The sequence below is a fragment of the Egretta garzetta genome, unplaced genomic scaffold (assembly GCF_000687185.1).
Source record: "Egretta garzetta isolate BGI_Z169 unplaced genomic scaffold, ASM68718v1 scaffold61, whole genome shotgun sequence".
In the NCBI taxonomy this organism is placed as follows: domain Eukaryota; kingdom Metazoa; phylum Chordata; class Aves; order Pelecaniformes; family Ardeidae; genus Egretta; species Egretta garzetta.
The window spans coordinates 543,767-561,973 of record NW_009258620.1 but is presented as its reverse complement, the minus strand read 5'-3'; the positions used below and the strand labels follow the sequence as shown (position 1 = coordinate 561,973).

The window sequence follows — 18,207 nt, the reverse complement described above, 5'->3', positions numbered from 1 at the left end:
TTATGTGTGACCCCAAGATCTGGCAACAAAATGCCCTCGGAATAAGCTAAAGGGGACGTATTTATTTAATACTGGTAATTTGGGGATATCTTTAATACTTCAGGTCTTAAGTGTTTTTCATTTATTTTGGCAAGTTAAAACCAACTGAAAAAGGACAAAATAGAACTGCATGAACTAGTTATTTTTTTTGCAAATTATGCATGCCTATGTGACAATGAAAATAAGGGTGGGACAGCGGGATGGCTAGGATGAAGATGTGTGTGGCTGTCGCAGTCACTTTTTGCCCCATCTTTTTACAGGACGGAACAATGTTTCAAAATTATGTAAAACAAAGCAATCATTTGTACATATATTATTCTGTCCCCCTACAGGGCACAGCAAAATGGATCAACTATCACAAGCACATGCACACAGACATGCATACCCGAGTACTGACACTGTAAGACTAGAAACCTATGGTTGACTGCCTGTAACAACAGGACGCCTTGAATCCCCAAAACTGTCTTTAGCTCAGTGAACTATGGAAAAGAATTACTGGGTTTTGTTTCGAAGTCCTAATATTTAAAGCAAAACACATTTTCTGTGTTTTCTCTGCAATGCCATCTTTCCAATAACACTGAAATGCCTCCTCTAAAAGTGCTCTTTTTCTGTTGCAACATATGGTATCCCATCCAGAGAGTCACAAGAGATTTTGTTTCTAATGGATTAAATTGCATGAGTCACAGACAGGATCTGCACATGGACTGCAAAAGCAACCGCTTGTTTTTCATGCGTTTCGCAAAGTAACACGTTGCTAGGACAGTTACCTTTGCAGTCTCAGCTACCAAGTGGTCAAAAAAAAGCCTCCTCAGAAGCACCGAATTTGAAACTTCAAATCAAAGTCATTGAGTCTTGTTATTTTATTACATAGCCAGCAGTATTTTGTGGGGTTTTTTTTCTTAAACCTCTTTGTTGCAATTAGAGGATCAAGAGAAAATGTTATGTCTTCTGGTGTTATGGATACAGAGTAAGACTTTGTCAATTTCCATGTTTTGAATCTCACAATATAAATAAACTCAATCCAAATTCACCACCTTTAGAATCATAATACAGCAAGCCAAACCAGGTCACGGGTGTTTCTGAAGGAAAAGTAGTTTGTTTGACTTTCAACTCCTCACTGCTTGGACTGGCAATACGAGAACCGGTTACTCCAGCATCAAAGTAATTCACAGGTTAAAGCTTGCTGGCTGTTCATTCATCAAGAATTAAAATGAGACACGACAAGAAACAGAAGAATATTAGGTCAGGAAAAAATTTTAAAATTCTGCCTGCACTGTCTGCTTGAATATTTTATATCAATTTATGGGACCAGTTTCACATGCCAGTCAAAGTTGTTACTAGAAGTATGCAAAGTACTGGCAGTTATTTCTGAACATTAGAGAAGGGTATAAAATCTGGACTCCAGATTCGAGTTTTAGGCCCTATTTCAGTCTTGGTAAATGAATTAAGACTGTAGAAATTATTACTTGAACTCTTTTGATCTTACTGCACACTGGTATTTTTTTCCGATTAAAATAACTGAAAAGCAGCCCTAGGAGGAACAGATTTCTCTTATAAAAGAGAATCAGTGTCATAAAATTATTTTGGTTTTATTCATTATGAGAATTTAATCACTAGTAAAAAAAAAAAAAATCACTGAACTGCCTGTTTGTATTACTGCTACACAAAGATACTTTTTCATTTTTCCATTAACTAAAAACCTGAGCAGTCAACTAATCCATTATCTTTACTCACCACCCTGGCTGCTTGAAGCACCTCCGGCTCCATATAGGGCGTCAGATCCAGATTTGGGCTCTATCTCCCCCCTTAGGGACTGGTAAATCAGCCAGTACAGATCCAGAATTGCTAATGACAGAAAGAGTAGATTTCAGTTCCCAGGTGCAATACACATCAAAAGATAGCATCTACACTCAAATCCAGTGAAAGAAAATATTTTTGACATTTTTGTTTGTTTGTGCTGATAGGTTTTAAAATCTTAATTAAGTTCAAATATAAGAATAAATTCACCATGACAGCTGTTAGGTACTCGGTATATTAAATTTACAGCTGGGTATACAGCAGAAAACATACATTAAGCATAATAATGAGAACTACCTCTCCAACAACTTAAGTCTATTACATTTTGTCAAACTGGAGACACAGTTGACAAATGGGGATGTATAATTTAATTTGGTTACTCCTTGTGTTTTCCAAGTTCTGTTGAAGTGCTGCACAAACTTAAAGCAGTGACTTCCCTAATAAACAAAGAATCAAGTTTTACAGCTTCAAAGAAATATTTCACTGTAGATTCTATTTCATCTGGTACTGTACTTCAAATAATTGTTGAGTATTTACAATTCTGACATTAGCTATTATCCTTGATAGCAAAGAAAAGAAAATCGTTGCCATAAAAATGTATAGAGAAACCAAATGCTGGGTAAGATTTTTGAAAGAAATTTCAGTGAGAATTAAAGGTTCTTGGCTTCTTAGAAGTACTAACACGTCCAGCAGTTTCCAGGGACTTCAGTGGATTTATCAATACTTCAGAAATCAATTATTAATTTAGGATTGCAAATCAATACTTAGAAGGATGATTTTTATGGTCCTGTTTTTTGAAGACAGAGCTTGCTCTATTTCCTTAATTAGAGAACCCTTCCTTGAATAGTCAGAAGCCACCAGGCGGGGGAGGGCAGTAAAAACTTGGACACTTTAATGGCTGAATGTTACACTATAAAAGTATATTTGACAATCACAAAAACACCTCGGCATATAAAAAAAAGGTATTTGCTACTATTTTTAGGATATAACTTTTGCACATTTGCTATAAATTATGAAGTTGGCATACTAACTACCCAGTTTTAGATTACCGCATACACATATTAGTCAAGGGAAATATAGAAGGAATTTGGCTCTTTCCCATACTACCTACACAGGAGTTAACTGTTTTCTTCTCAGTTTCTTCATTAACTCAGGTAAGTTGGTTGCAGAACTTGATGGGATTTGGTGGTTTCCGATGCCAGCCCAGATCTCTGGACCACAACTATTCACAAAAGCTGATCATCAAAAGAACAACAAATAGTTAGTATGTCACAATTACTTATTAGCCATCTCTTACTGTTACTGTATCACAGTGTTACATGTTCAGGTAAAGTTTTGAAGTCAGAGAATAAAACATTTATTGCATTTCTTACTCCGAAAGGCAACAGAATGCTCTATTTGGGCCAGCAGCATTAAATAAAGTAAATCACCGATGACAACAACTAAGGTTAAAATTAAGAGGAATGTTAAAAGTTATGGCTCAGGTGAATGAAAATCTCAACCAAACCAGAATCAATGGATGGAATGATCCATTGTAGCTTTACTTGTTATGTCTTTCATAGCATTTGTGGTGGGCTGACCTTGGCTGGATGCCCACCCAACTGTGCTCTCACTCCCTCTCTTCAACAACACAGCAGGAAGAAAATAAGATGAAAAGGCTCATGGGTCAAGATAAAGACAGGAAGATTGTTTACCAATTACCACCATGGGCAAAACAGACTCAGGGAAAATTATTTATTGCAAATTAAAATAGTGAGAAACGAAGATAAATTGAAACATCTTCGCTGCTGTCTCATACCCTTTTTTCCCAGGCTCAACTTCACTCCTTCGTTCCCAGCTCCTCTACCTCCCTCCTGAGTGGTGCACTGGGATGAGGAACGGGGGGTTGCAGTCAATCCCTAACAGTCCTTCTCTGCTGCTCCTTCTACCTCACATTTTGCCCCTGCTTCAGTGTAGGTCCTCCATGGGCCACAGTTCCTGTCAGGAGAACGTGCTCCTGTGTGGGCTTCTCATGTGCTGCAGTTCCTTCAGGAAATATCCACCCAGCATGGGGTCCTCCACGGGCTGCAGTGTGAACATCTATTCCACTGTAGTCCTCTTCATGGGCTGCACAGAACATCCAGTATGGTTTCATCCAAAACTTCCACAGCCTGCGGGTGAAATACCTGCTTTGACACCTGAAGAACCTCCTCCCCCCTCCTCTTTCTCTCACCTCAGTCCCCACACGACTGTTTCTTGCACTTCTTCCCCCCCCTTCGCTCCTCACTGTTGTGCAGTGTTTTACCCTTTGTTAAATAAGTTATCACAGAGGTGCCACCAGCTTTGCTGATGGGCACAGCAGCTCTGTTGTGGAGCCAGCTGGAACCAGCTGCATCCAGCACAGGGCAGCCCCTGGCCTCTTCTGACAGAGGCCACCCATGCAGTCCCCCCACTATCAAAACCTTGCCACATAAACCTAATACAGCATTAAAAGTTACTTCAGTTAAAATATTATTCAGAGGGAAAAATCCACGAAGAGTAAAATTTTTTTGCTCATAATTTAACTTCATGTTGCTCAGACTCAGAACAGGAGGCTCTTGCATTAAACACCTGTAAAACTTATTCTCTCATTATTGTTGTTTCAGGGAACAGCAGCAAGTGAAGGAAAAAATTACCATCTTGACTGTCTCCTGAAATAACTACTGTAAAATTAAAAGCAATAGTATGTTCAAGGTAAAGTAATACAAATGCAGCTCAACAACTGAACAATTCACTTATATAGGTAAATATCACTGGAAACTTTGGTAGATAATTTTGTTGCAAAGTTCCAACAGAAAGCTAACAAACACGTACAGGCAAAATGCTGCCCAAGACATCCAGAGTCTCCAGTTCTTGTGAAGGTGAATGTCTCAGAGACAGAGCAAACAGTACCACCTGTACTTGGCCTGGACAATCATGATATTAAAGCGAACTTGTTTTCCCAGAAGGATGGAAATAAGATACACATTCATTCCTTTTAACGAAGGCAGTTTCTTCACAAAACCCAAGCTATCCTTCTGCCTGAAATTCTTATCTAGACATTTATTTTAAAGTGAAGTCCTGTGAATAACCTTGACTTCCACAAAAATGCATGTTAAAAGATTTAAAAAAACAATTAAGTTTTAGCGATAAACAGGAATACCATGCTCTTTTAATACAGAATGTAAATGATTGCATTGCTGAGAAAAGGGAAAATTAAGTCTTCTAAGTACCAAATGAACAGGAGTGGAACAAATTTTCTCTCTTCAAATGTATCCTTATAGTAATCTGAAGAGAATACTTCCATGATTGTGTAGAGATTTCTTCAAGACCTATTCAATTCCTTATTGTTCAGCTTACAGTGCCAGAAAAAAAAGGCCTGTTAAAGTTAACATCTGCTAACTAATCATGAAACAGACCATCACAACATTTTATAGGGTTTGAACATAGCTATGAATTTTGATTACTACCAACTTTGACTGGATTAAAGCAGCACTTCACTGTGTAAAAACTTATTCCTTTATAGAAAATGCTTCTAAAAATAAACATTTTCATTCTAGGTTCTGAAAAATATGATCTAGCATTACAAGTATGTCTAACATTAAAGATAGAAATAAGTCAACCAGGTGAATTATAGTTTTCTGATTTTTTGATTAAATAGTTCATTTTTGGAGAGAAACAGCCTACAGTAGAGATTTGGACATGCAAGTATTCTTAAGATGGGCTGCTGCAGAGATCTGTTCTCCTGAGTTCCATTCCATATGTTTTGCTGCTTGACACAGAGTACATGCATACATGCTGTATTTCAAGTTTTTTGGATCATTTCCTTTGAGGCAATACATTCATATGAGTGAGGCAATACAAAAAATTACTTATGAGCATCTCTTGATCAGCTGCACTCATGTTGGAACGACTGTATTCTGTGTAAACAGTCCCCTCATGCAGAAGTCAATTGGATTAGAAAAGCTTTCTATTAAGCCATTGAATCCATATCTTTGCGTTACGATGGGATTCATTTCTGTTCTGTGCTTACCAAATTATAACCTGCTGAGCAATTCTTTACTATTTCCAATGACATAGTTTAAACTAACTGGGATTACTCTCACACACATGCATATTGTGCATGCACACACAGAGTCTGTTTCTTTTGCTATCTTTCCAACTTTTTAATTCCAAAATACTTGCACTTGAAAATTAAAAAATCCCCATTATTAAAAGCAAAAAAACCCTCTCCCTCACTGCAAGAATAAAAATCCATTACAAGAGCGTTCGATACTTCACTGTAGTTCTGCATTTGACTTGAATGAACAGCTCCCTCCCTTCAGGAAATGTCTCAGCCCCATAGCGATCCCCCTTGCTCCAGAGAACTATGCATTCTAGGAGAACCGAGCACTCAGGATGCTAAACACTATAGTCAGATCATATGAATCAAAAGAGGGACAACCAAAGCATTATGTCAAAGACTTGTTAATAACTGGAGAGCATAATGAATGTACGTACCAGCAGGGTAGCCATTGATCCACAGTCCATCACAGATGTCACCAGAACAATTAACTATAGCGCCCTGCTCATTGAATACGTCATTTCTCCACTGCCCCTTTAAACAGAAATACACATGGATTTTAAATTTCAACACCACCACAGCTAAATTATAAAGAAGGGATTATTTCAGCCAATTTTCAATAGCAAAGTGGGTGGTCCTCGAGGCTTTTTATAAATACCCTTCCAACATTTGTGTGAAAAGTTGAATAGGAGACCACACAACCAAGGATTATGCGGCACTCCTCTAAAGGGGAAAGGAGGGAGAATCAAACATTTCTTGCCCAAGGTTTGTTACTGTGGGATACTATTATGTGAGATCCTTCAGTTCATATATTACATCGCATTAAATTACATGGCAAGAATGAATAACTGCTTTGTCACATACAGAATCACACATTATTTTGCTTTTTAAAGATCGTGAAAAGTGAAATAGTGTACCAAACTCAATTCCAAAAAGCTTTGGTTATTTAAATCTGGACTGCATTTGACCCAAGATATACCCTTTACTTAAAATAAAAGTTTAAAGATTCCTACGGCTGCAAAGCCAAATACCACAGAAACTTAGGTATGAGCCAATTAAAGTTTCTAGCAACATTAAACTTGCACACTTAATCATGCAATTTAGTATCATGTCATGATGAACATGTGGTTTTTCTAGTGTATCCTCTCCTGTTAAATATAGTATTATCTTGAGATCATTAGTTCACAGCCACAATTTTACTAATATTAACTGATAGCAGAGTCAAACAATTCATCTTTGTGGTCCTAAACCAGGGGAGGATGGGAAAATTTGTCAGTCATTTCACCGGCATTTGCTGACAGGACAGGGAAAGTCACAGTCAGGAATACTGGTTTCAGCTTCAGATGTGAGAAGACAGCACACAATTGTGTACCGCAGTATGCACTTTTGTTCTAAGATAAATGTAAAAAACACCTTGAAGCATAGAGCTGGCACTGAAAATTAGTCTGCATTGTTCCCATATTATTGGAAGAGCTTAGAGTTGAAACTGCGGAGGAAATAATCAATGGTCAAAGTACAGTCAAAAGTCCAGGTATGGGAAGTAAAATAACTCAGTAAAAAATGTCACTTGTTTTATAAAGTACTAAATCCTATTTAGCAATCAGACAACATTTCAATGTTAGAGTATATAAGGAACTATAGAATAAGAATATTTAAGATATAAAGTGATCATTTTCTATTAAGTTGAATATCTGGCACTTTGCGTGATAACAGCGTAGGTACCAAATAAAATGCTACTGTAATTCTAAAATATGTGTGAACCCAGTTGAAACTCCAGGTGGACTTAGCAGCTAAAATTCTAGCACCTTTGTTTACACCTTTAGCAATTACAGATGTAAGCTAGAAGATAAAAGCAAAGACAAAGCAGTTCTTTGGAAACAGGCTTCTGATACCTGCTTGGTCCACTCCTTCCATCACTTTAAAGCACATGATGCCATCTTCAGCAGTTATCCCAGTGACAGCAGTACTGGTGGTAACTACTGTACACAAGCTTCAAGCTCCACTGGCGTTTTCACAATCTTTTCTGCCCAGTGGAAGAGACCTTCGAAACAGTATTCAGCTAGTTATACTCCTGAACATACGTAACTGGAAGGTCTAGAAAAAAACCTCACTGTAACTGGAATTGTATCTAAATTACGTACTGAAACCATAGCGGCCTTCATCTTGCATCACTGTAAGTAAGCATGCAATAGGATTCAGCTGTGTTCCGCTTCCTCTAGGGAAGGAAAAGGGACAGGGGGTATAAAATATGCAACCTTTCTCGGTGGTTCCTTATCGCTACCTGTAAAGGCATTGTGCTTGCTTTCAATCAATTCTGATGATTGCCTACTATTAACGTCACTCATTCTCTTAAGTAATTAAGCCACCTCTTTCTTAGATTTGCCTTTGTCTCTCTCTGGCACATTTCCTTGTCTAATCCTCTTTTCCAGATGGCATAAGGACGAGAGATAAGTGTTGCTAAAAGTTGCTTAGCAATGCAACACATGCAAGGTTTGGAAATGCTGACGTCCACATAAGCACTATCTATACATCACACATTTATGCAGAGAAACAAAGGCGTGAACAACCAGAGTGACATAGGGGCCTCCAGAAAAAGAGCTACCAGTTAGTACACAAACAAAGGGGAGCAGGAAACTGAGAAAAAGAAAAAGCTACAAGCTTCCAGTGATGGGCTGTATTATGCTGTGGGTTTTTTTGTTTGGTTGGTTTTGTTTTTGAACTAGAACAGGAAATTCTGCTTTAAACAAAACAAAAACCTTGAGTTTTAGTAAGGTCCTGCATTTTCTGTGATTCAAAGACATACAATGCAGTAGACAAAGACACTGCAATCTACTAATAGACACCAAAACAGAAGTAAAGAAGTTCATGAAGAACAGTAGCTGGTGAAGGCAAAGTTGCTTATCATCAGCTAGGTATCAACCACAGAAATCCTCCTATCCTAAGAATCGGTCATAAGGAATTTATTCTGGTAACTGCACAACGTAACCATGGATTGTTTCTACTGTTTTACTTTAGAGTTCTAAAGTAAATGTTTTTATATGGAATTTGTTTAAACCACAATTACATGTTACAGGTGATAAATAAGAACATTTAGTACACAAACAGTAGTAATTTCACAAGGTCATATTATCATATTCATTTCTGCAACAGCCTATTTAAATAGGTTAGCATGACTCATTTTATGTTTAAAAACCGAGATGTTAGGAATTTTTTCATCAAAGGTGACAACTTTGAAACAACTAGTTCTAAGAAAACAACAGTAATAAATTAACTAGAGAAATTCGTACATAGCTTTACTTGGGATAGTCTCTTACTAAGCAAGACTTCCAAATACTAACTTTGATGGATATAAATTTTGTCAAATTTTATTCAGGAATTAACAAGATTTTAAATGTTAGTTACTCCCAACATTGTGTGGCAGGGCAAGGTGTTCAAAGACATCTGTTTATGAAGATTGAAAAAGATGTTGTAAACCAATCATAAGTACTTACCCCTTTCTTATTTCAGGAAACAATTTCCAGTTAGTTGATGAGGTTTCCATTTTTGAGTTAGTGGCTCTTACACTTTTTATTGCAATCAATTGTGTTTATTTCAAATTCAAACTTGCCTGCCTTTACACTCAACTTGCCTGACTCTAAGAGTAGATGATTTTCATATGCTCTAATTTGGGCTTTTATCAATAATTTTCATTATTTGGTTTCAATCACTCATCAACCTTATTTGCATGGGCCTGATCCTAAATATCATGTTAAAATGCCTTAACAGATTTGAGTAATGGCTGAACCATGCTTTCCTTTATAAAAATCTTATGCATTATAGCATACAGCCTCAGCTGACATTAATTTAAGCAAACACATCTCTATTTAAATACATTGAGGTACTCCAGTATATGCTGACCACTTATCTGGCTGAGTATGTTCAGATATTTCATGCTATATAGCCTGTTTTTAGAACTTGGAAGAATCTATGTCTATTCCAAGAACTACAGTCTCAGATGTAAATCACTTTATGTCAAAAGACACACAAGATTTTATCTCTCCCTCAAATTTCAAAGAGCTTTCATTTCAGAAAGTTATTGACACTCAAATAGTTTTAATAAAAGAAAATACACTGGCTTGATATAAAGACAACAACAACAATTTTCAATGCTTTTGATCCTTGAATAAGGACATAAATATGAAGTGTTAATATACTTTTAAATGTAAACATACCAGAGAATGTTTTGCTGGCATTTTTTACCTAAGAATGTGTGTGATCTTGACAGACTACCTTATTCTCAAATCAGCACGCACTTCAGAACAAGACCAAACCCTCAGATTCTACAGGCACTTTAGCACCCATTTTAAACACAAATTTCTTCCCTGATTAGTTTTTTCATGGGTTTATTTCTGGTCTGATAATTTTTAATAAAACCCCTACTTTATCCTTCTCTGAAGGCCTTTCATTATCTGTCTTCTAAAGTGAAGGCAACAAGCGAAGCCCTGATGATTTCTCTGTTAGGCTGAGTCAGGAAAGCATTCAACAATGTTTCTCTTTAACCAGACAGACCACCATAATACAAAATTTTCAGCAAGTGCTCAGTGTAAAATGCTGTACATTATGGAAAAATCTAGATAAACTACAGAAATAGTAGCTTGGTGGGGTTTTGGTTTGTTTCGCTTTTTTCTTTTCCTTCAATTACTGGCCTTTATTCTCACGAGAAGACTGCTAACTACATCTTCCCACTGTCTTCTTGTCACATCTTATTATCAAGCATCAGAACCATGGATCACCTAAGGATCACTAAAAAAGCCACTCAAAAAGGCAATTAAATATACAGATGATGCATTCAGAAACCTGTTCAGACACTTCCAGGCTGCTACTGGGACACAGTAGCTTCTAAAAATTGCTAGAGCTATGAGCGATGCAGTAGTCAGCGGTCCTACCCACAAGCAATTAAAATAATAGAGTTCAACATTTACTAGTGGGGAGGCTCATTCATGGTCTTTATATCAGCGATTGCTTTATTTATATTTTTGTATCATATGTCATTACATAATTATAAGCATAATCAAGATTTGGGAAGATGTATCTTTAACTTTCACATTATCCACTAGTACGCAGTACAATTCTGAGCAACTGAAATTCCAGTAATGTAAATAATTTGCACCAGAACTGAAACTATGACTCTTCCAAACAGGTAACTCAAACAAATAATTTGCACCAGAACTGAAACTATGACTCTGGTTCCAAACAGGTAAATCAAATGGATTCTAAGGGGGGCGGGGGAACAAAAGCCTGCAGGTGAAAAAGCCCATAAGGCTTGCCACCTGTTTCGTGTGGTTAACAGGTGTATCAAACAGCAGGCCTTCCTCTGGGAAAGACGACAAACTAAACACTGCCAAAACACACAAAGAAGTAGCAACAGGGACAGAATGGAACACAGCATCTGCTTACTGGGGCTTACGCAGCAGCCAGAAATGAGAAATCACAGAAAGGAAACATTTTCATGAAGAAAATGAGTGGTTTACTTCATTAACCTCTGCAAACTTCATTTACATGTTATTGTTTTCTTTCATTCTCAAATGTGTGCACATACAAATGCACTAAAACCAGACAGGCCACCACAGGTCACTGGGTTGGGTTTTTTTGGTTTGGGGTTTTGTTTTTGTTGGTTTTTTTTTTGGTTTGTTTTTTTTGTTGTGGGTTTTTTTTTGTTTTGTTTTGTTTTTTTTTAAATCAGCAGCTTTCAGGGGCTTTGTTTTGTTCTATGTTCTCTAGTGTTCAGTTACAGTTTCTACCTTGCATCTCTTGATGTTTTTACCCAAAGTCAAATCAGTTTTATGGTTAAGCAGTAGATAAATCAGAGTTGTTTGTTATTGTTGGACTCCTCCATTGATATAGTTATAATTATTGCTTGTTTACTGGACATTTAATCGACCTGAATCTCTGAAGGTTCACAGACTACAATATGCTATTAACTGACAGCATCCACTTACCAAAAATTTATCGCTTCCAAAGATTGATCTAAATATCTAGCCCTGGCATTATTACAGTTAAAACTGAAGTGGAAAACCACACAAATTCAACATTCATGCTATTATTCAATCTATTCTATACCACACAGAAGGAATGCTAGAGGAATGCCCTAGAGCTTGAAATATTTGTCCATGTTCTTTTTGTTTAAGCAGATTACTTCAGTATGTCCAAGGTACTATTTCAGTAAAGGAAAAAAAAACCAAACCAGATTTTTTCAAAATCTGTACAGTTACACACAGTTTACAAGCGTAGAACTATTTGTACAAAGTATGGGTACACTAACTGATTAGCAATAAAGTTTGATTCTCATCAAGATAGCTGACCATACAAAACAAACTTCAAAATCTCACATGCAAAATTATGCGGACAAAGCAGACAATTTCCAGATCCTTAACTGGAGTTCCTTAGTAACTTGCCCTTTTTGGGCACTGAACCGAGTCTTACTGTTTGCGTTATGACCAGGTTTGTGTCCCCTGCGCTGCCCATACATAATTCCTCTAATTAGTTTTCACATATTTCCTGTTTACTTCCATATTACATAGGATCATCTTTTGCTCAAAATGCCTCGTTTCTTGTTGGACTTCAGTGTATACTGATCCATTACCGTATCTGTCAGGAATGTACTGGTATAAACTTAATTACTGCGCATGCAAACCCAAGTGTTTCTCATTGACAACAACAGATCATTAAAACAGGTGGTAGATTCTGCTAGCTACTTGCACTGTGTCAAAACTGGCTGCTGAAAAAACAAGTAGTATTGAAAATTTTATATCCACGAAGTTAATGATAATTATTCTCAAAGTGTATTATTGTCAGCTTTCTAATCTGAAATGAAAGAAGCAACCAGGCATACCATAAATTTTGTCAGAGAATGACAGAGTCACAGAAGACTTAAGATCTGAGACAGTGTTCAGGGCAGAAAGACAGGAAGGAGAATTACACTTACACTTCCACCCCTCAGGGGAACGGCTCTACAGGCAGCATGCTGAAAGAGATTGAAATTGCAGAAAGACGTGGCTAAATCATTTACCTGTGAGGTGTGGGTCACAGGCATGTCTCTGACCCTTCCCAGAAGGCTGGTTAGCTCTTTCATAATTCTATGGTAACAGATTAAAAAAATAAAACTTTAACCTATTATTTTTCCTGAAAAAAAGTATTTAAATGCTTTTAATGTTTTACATTAAGTTATATAATCTGACAGCAGTCTATGCCCAGTGAACACTTGCATTAAGCGGTTGTCTTGTTTTCTGCATAATATAAATACTAAACCAATCAACAAGACACTGCTGTCAGTATTGTTAGGATTATTTTTTTTTTCTTTTGGCCAAAGTATCTTGTCACTTTTGAGCACATAGCCAGTGTAAATTTAAATATAGTACTAAATGCTTACAACCCTACAGAGACAGACCAGTTACTGAGCAAGTGTAAGCCTGAAGAATTTACCAATTCAGTCTCAAAACAGATGCTAGAGAGACACCCAGTGGTACAAAACTGTGTGTGCACACATGCACACACAAATACATACACATAAAATATCCTGTCTTCAATATCTCAAGAAGTGAGAAGCTATTATAACACCATTTTTGTTTAGCAGTGTTTAGGCTATAAGAAACAAATGCACGACAGCACTTGCACATTTTTTTCTGTCATCTGTTTCTTTATCTAACAAGTATTTATTATCTTTTCCTATTGATTTTAATTCCCAACTTTCATACATTCATGGAATAATACATAAAGATTTTTAAACTGTATTCAATAATTAGGTTTAGATTAACAGATTTAAGTACAAACTTCTAATGTGTATTTAAAAGAAATCTGAGGGTTTTGACAGGTGCAAAAAAAAGAACCAAACCAAAAAAATCAAACCCTTAACTGAAAAGCCAAGACATCTGCTTACATATATACCAACAGCAGACAAAACTGCAAAATATTGAAGTGCTTTATGCTGTATTTTAACAACATAAACAGTATTCAGTAGAAATTCAGTTGTGATTTCATGTCCACAGGAAAAAAAAAGTCAGATGGCTAGAGACACGTAGTGAAGTTACATTGAACGGCCTTCCCTGTAATTTTTTGCTTCTCCAAATATGTACTGCTCTGAATTTCCACTAAACCTAGGGAGACCCCTTCTTTTCAACAACAAAGAAAACTGAATGAGGATCAAAGTCAGAGAGAAAAAGACTGAAACAGTAAAATTGGTACTGGGTTTCTGAACTTTATTGTAACTGTGTAATGAAATAGTTTATGAAGTGCCTGTTCCAAATCTTAATATTTATGCAACAATTAAAAGTTACTGTTTTCAAGTTCTAAAGTTACTACCAGAGTATAAAATGCTAATTCTTCAAAGAATCTCTCTCTCCAAACACTTACCAGAGAAATGATGTCAATTAAAAAAAAAGTTCCCAAGACAAGCACAGATTTGATCTCATTTTGTTTCTCAAAATTTCAGATTTTTCTTTAACCCTCACACACTGCGATTGCAATGACAGAATCCTATTCTTGATTTGTCATGCAGTAATTCATTTACATGCTACAACCCCATTTGGACCTTAAGTCCCAGGCCTCAAGGTCATCTCACTGAATTACTGGAAAATAATCCACAGCACACCTTATCCTGTTGTTTAGTTCACAAAGAAAATATATTCCCTGATCTTTCTACCTTGAAGTAGGTGTCCCTGAGTACAAGTATTCATATGTGCTTATACATATGTACTCATACATTTTCCCCCATATCACTATGTTTACTCCTGTTTTACAAATAAGGAATACTCCAAATAATAATCACAAGAAAACTCTTAAGTAGTCTACATATCCAAGAAAAGTCAAACTGAAATTGAATCTGAAGTTCAACTATACAAAATACTATTAGAATATGTTAAAAAAATCGAATTTGAAATCTCTTCATGTGTTACTCAATTAAAAATGGGGACTGAATCTGTTGAAAGGACCAACAGTACTAATTCTAAACACAGACTTCTGTTTATCTGCATGAAGCATCTTCTACCATGATCCTTTGAGCTTTTCCAAACAAACTGGTACAGTTTCTCATAAGTCTTTAAACACCTCATAACACTGTTCCAACAGCACAAGGCAACATTCCATGACTTTTGATACTTGTCTGGAATCCAGGCTCCTTCATAATTATCCTCATTCCCAAAATAGTGAAAAACAAGTAAGAAATTCTTAAAGGAAAACAGATTTGGTGACCTGATACACCAGACTGTCGAAGTGAGCCAATAACAAGCAGTGGCAGTCAAATCTAGTCCACGCTCTTGCGGTCCTTTCCCCTAATTTCAAGCAACCAGTGAAATGGCGCAGTGCAATTCAGCCACCAAGCTGTACCATCTCTGAATTTAGCCAAAGTACGAGAGTCCTAGAATTCACCTGTAACCTTTTTCATTTAAAAATATTTTAATATATATTTAATTCTCAAATATGAAAAAGTGACTAGAAGTAAGAGCTGGACATAAAACTTATCCTGGTTAACAACCCATTGTGTTTGAAAACTAATCAATTGCATAGAGGCAATTCATTTAAGTCAACAGTTCCACTTCCCATGCTATGTTACTAAACTATTTGTATAATTGTGACAGTGCCAGCTTTTTCCTGAATTTTAACATCTTACCAGTAAGGCCTTTTTCATTGCAGATTATAGCCAGTAACAGCTTTTTTTCCATCTCTCAATTTTACTAATAAAAGATTACTCAGCATTTTATAGCTTTTATTTTTGAAACAAAAAATAATTCTCACTGATTAAGTCAATATAAAGCGAGAACAAGAGCTTAGTTTCCTGGCTTTCAGTAGACCTAAGCAATCTTTGAAAAATGACATCATGAGATAATTGTATTTATGCAGCATAAACAGATCTGTTCAGTCTTGACAGAGTGAATTTTAAACAAAGCTGACTCAAAAAGTCTAAGTTACCTTCTCTCATTCCATAGAAGAGCTCTCCTTCATATTTCCTACCATCTTTACATTGCAATACTTTGCATCCACAGAGCTTTCCAAACACAAACTGACCAGAATAAGTGTTCCCTTGAACCAAATATATGAGAAAGTTAAACACAGAAACAACAGATCTGTAAAATACAGTTTAATTTTTTTTAATATATTTACAGTTCACCAGTAAGTGATATCTTACTTATGGAGCCCAAATAGAAGACACTCTAAAAGCCTGGAAGTTTATAATTAGCAGCTACCTTTCTTTTACTGTTAACGCTGTCTAGTGAAGACTGTAAGTGTGTTCATTCAGTCTTTATTTTAAAACTAATGAATCATAATCCTTCTGGTCTCTAAAAGTGATGGTGCTGTGTTAAAAAGAAAAGATTCACAGTATGTTCTTTTATGGTTAAGGAAGGTATGAAAAAAGTTCTTGAATTTTATAGTCGCCTCAACAGCTTTTCGATGGCATGTACTCATTCAAATATTCTGTGCCAAAGCCCGATAAATCAGCTGCTTTGCACTAGAAGTACTGCACTGTGAAATCCCTGATGTATTTGTGATCTTAGAATAATGACAGAAAAATAGTTTTCTGTCAAGTATTTACCTGACTTACTTACACGATATTCCATGTGGTCACCCTTTATTTTCTGTCAGCCTTACAGACTGTTGACTAAAGGGGTTCGGCAGGCGGAGAAGTCACCGACTCACCTGTACAGGAATAAACAAAAACAGGAGATACTCTTTTCTGGAGCAACTTACTGGGACTGATCTTTAATCAACAAAACTCCTTCTGCTCAGGACGCTAGGAGAGATGAATTCATAGAAACGTTTCCTTGGTGAATCATGTGTGATATGTCCCTCCATAATGGAAAGTTTATTCAGGTTCTTTAAATCCTTTAACATCTTTGGCCTGATCTGTGGAGCACTTCGTATGAGCACAAGTCTGCATAAGTGTGCATCTTTGAAGGACTGAGAGTGTTATCAAAAACTGATGATACATGGTTTCTACCATTAACACATTTGATTAACTTTCTGAGATGACTGAAAGTTAACCCAGCCTAAACTGAGAGGCCAACTATAAAATCTGAAAAACACAATTCTTCAATAAACACCATGGAAGATTGGCTACTTGAACTAAATGAGTTTGGCTATTTATGGTATGTACTTATAAACCAGAATTTAATGGGACTGGGATTTTTTTTTTTTTAAAGGGTATGTAGTAGTTACAGGTTCAGTTGTCAATGCCCAGTATTGAAACCTATTCCCCATAATCTCTCCATTGACAAACTTGCCCTCATAACAACTTCCATCTATAAAGAACAACTTGTCCTGAGCCAGAAAATAAAACAATACTTCCAACCCCTTTTAACAGACAAACATCCACCTGTTTTCAACTCAAAAGTTGAAGCTTTCTCATATTTTTCTCCTTTACATGATTAAATTTATATCTACATATTGTTAGCACCTTCACATGTGTTACCTTCTTAAGATGATCTTAGCATCTAAACATTGACCCCAACTAAAGGGGTCTACAAAACATATACAAGGCAATAATCCTAAATCCATTCTTTTTTTCCCTATTGGCTCTAATAAAATGGAACGGAATCAGAGTTTTTAAACTTCTTGCAAGGATCTGACTTTCAGAGCAGTCTGCAAGCTCTACAGCTATGCTGGTTTTACAGGTAACGATCACAAACTGTATTGTGTAAGAAGGGACAATCTGTTTGCCTTTTTGTTGTCTTATAGCATGTAAAAAGCTTATAGACTGCAAACAACCGTTTTTTTTCTTTAAAAAGAGGAAACCGAAAAGATTGTTGTAACCTCAATTCATTTGTTCTCCTCAGGTTGGGGCCCTGACTACACCCACAAGGCCCCAATTCCTCCAAGACCCACCTGAAGCCTCTACACACCCCTGCCCAGCATGTTCAAGACAACTGAAATTACTTAAAGTGATACAGAAAGACTAAAGCTGGACATTGAATAACTAGGAATAGAAAAGTAAAAGCACTTATTTTCCTCAGGGTTATCTATTTTAAAATTTCAGCTCTTGACATCTAAAGGCCATTACGAGAGTCACACGCTACATAGAAACGGCCAGGAGCTAAAGCATTAGCGACCGCACTACCTCTGCACGAAGTAACGCCAGGACAGAAAATTAATCAAACCCATAAGAGGAAAAGCGTTTGTATTTACATCAGCCCAAACACGGGAGCGCGGGCTTAGCGTCTCTTCGCCTTAACGAGAGACCGGACTTCGCGGCCGCAGGGGACTCGTCCTCGCCCCTGTCAGCGAGGGGCAGGCTGAGGCGGCACGGCCCGCCCCGGGGGAGGCTCACTACCACACGCACAGCG

General features: G+C 36.8%; 1 long non-coding RNA gene across 1 annotated transcript; it reads right to left on the bottom strand.

Moving 5' to 3' along the window:
• Positions 1 to 1,785: 1,785 nt before the first annotated feature.
• Positions 1,786 to 3,961, bottom strand: LOC118453300. Its single transcript, XR_004843223.1, has 3 exons — positions 3,635 to 3,961; positions 2,948 to 3,071; positions 1,786 to 1,884 (listed from the first exon to the last, which is right to left on the bottom strand). It is a non-coding gene; the product is annotated as an uncharacterized LOC118453300 (long non-coding RNA).
• Positions 3,962 to 18,207: the final 14,246 nt, after the last annotated feature.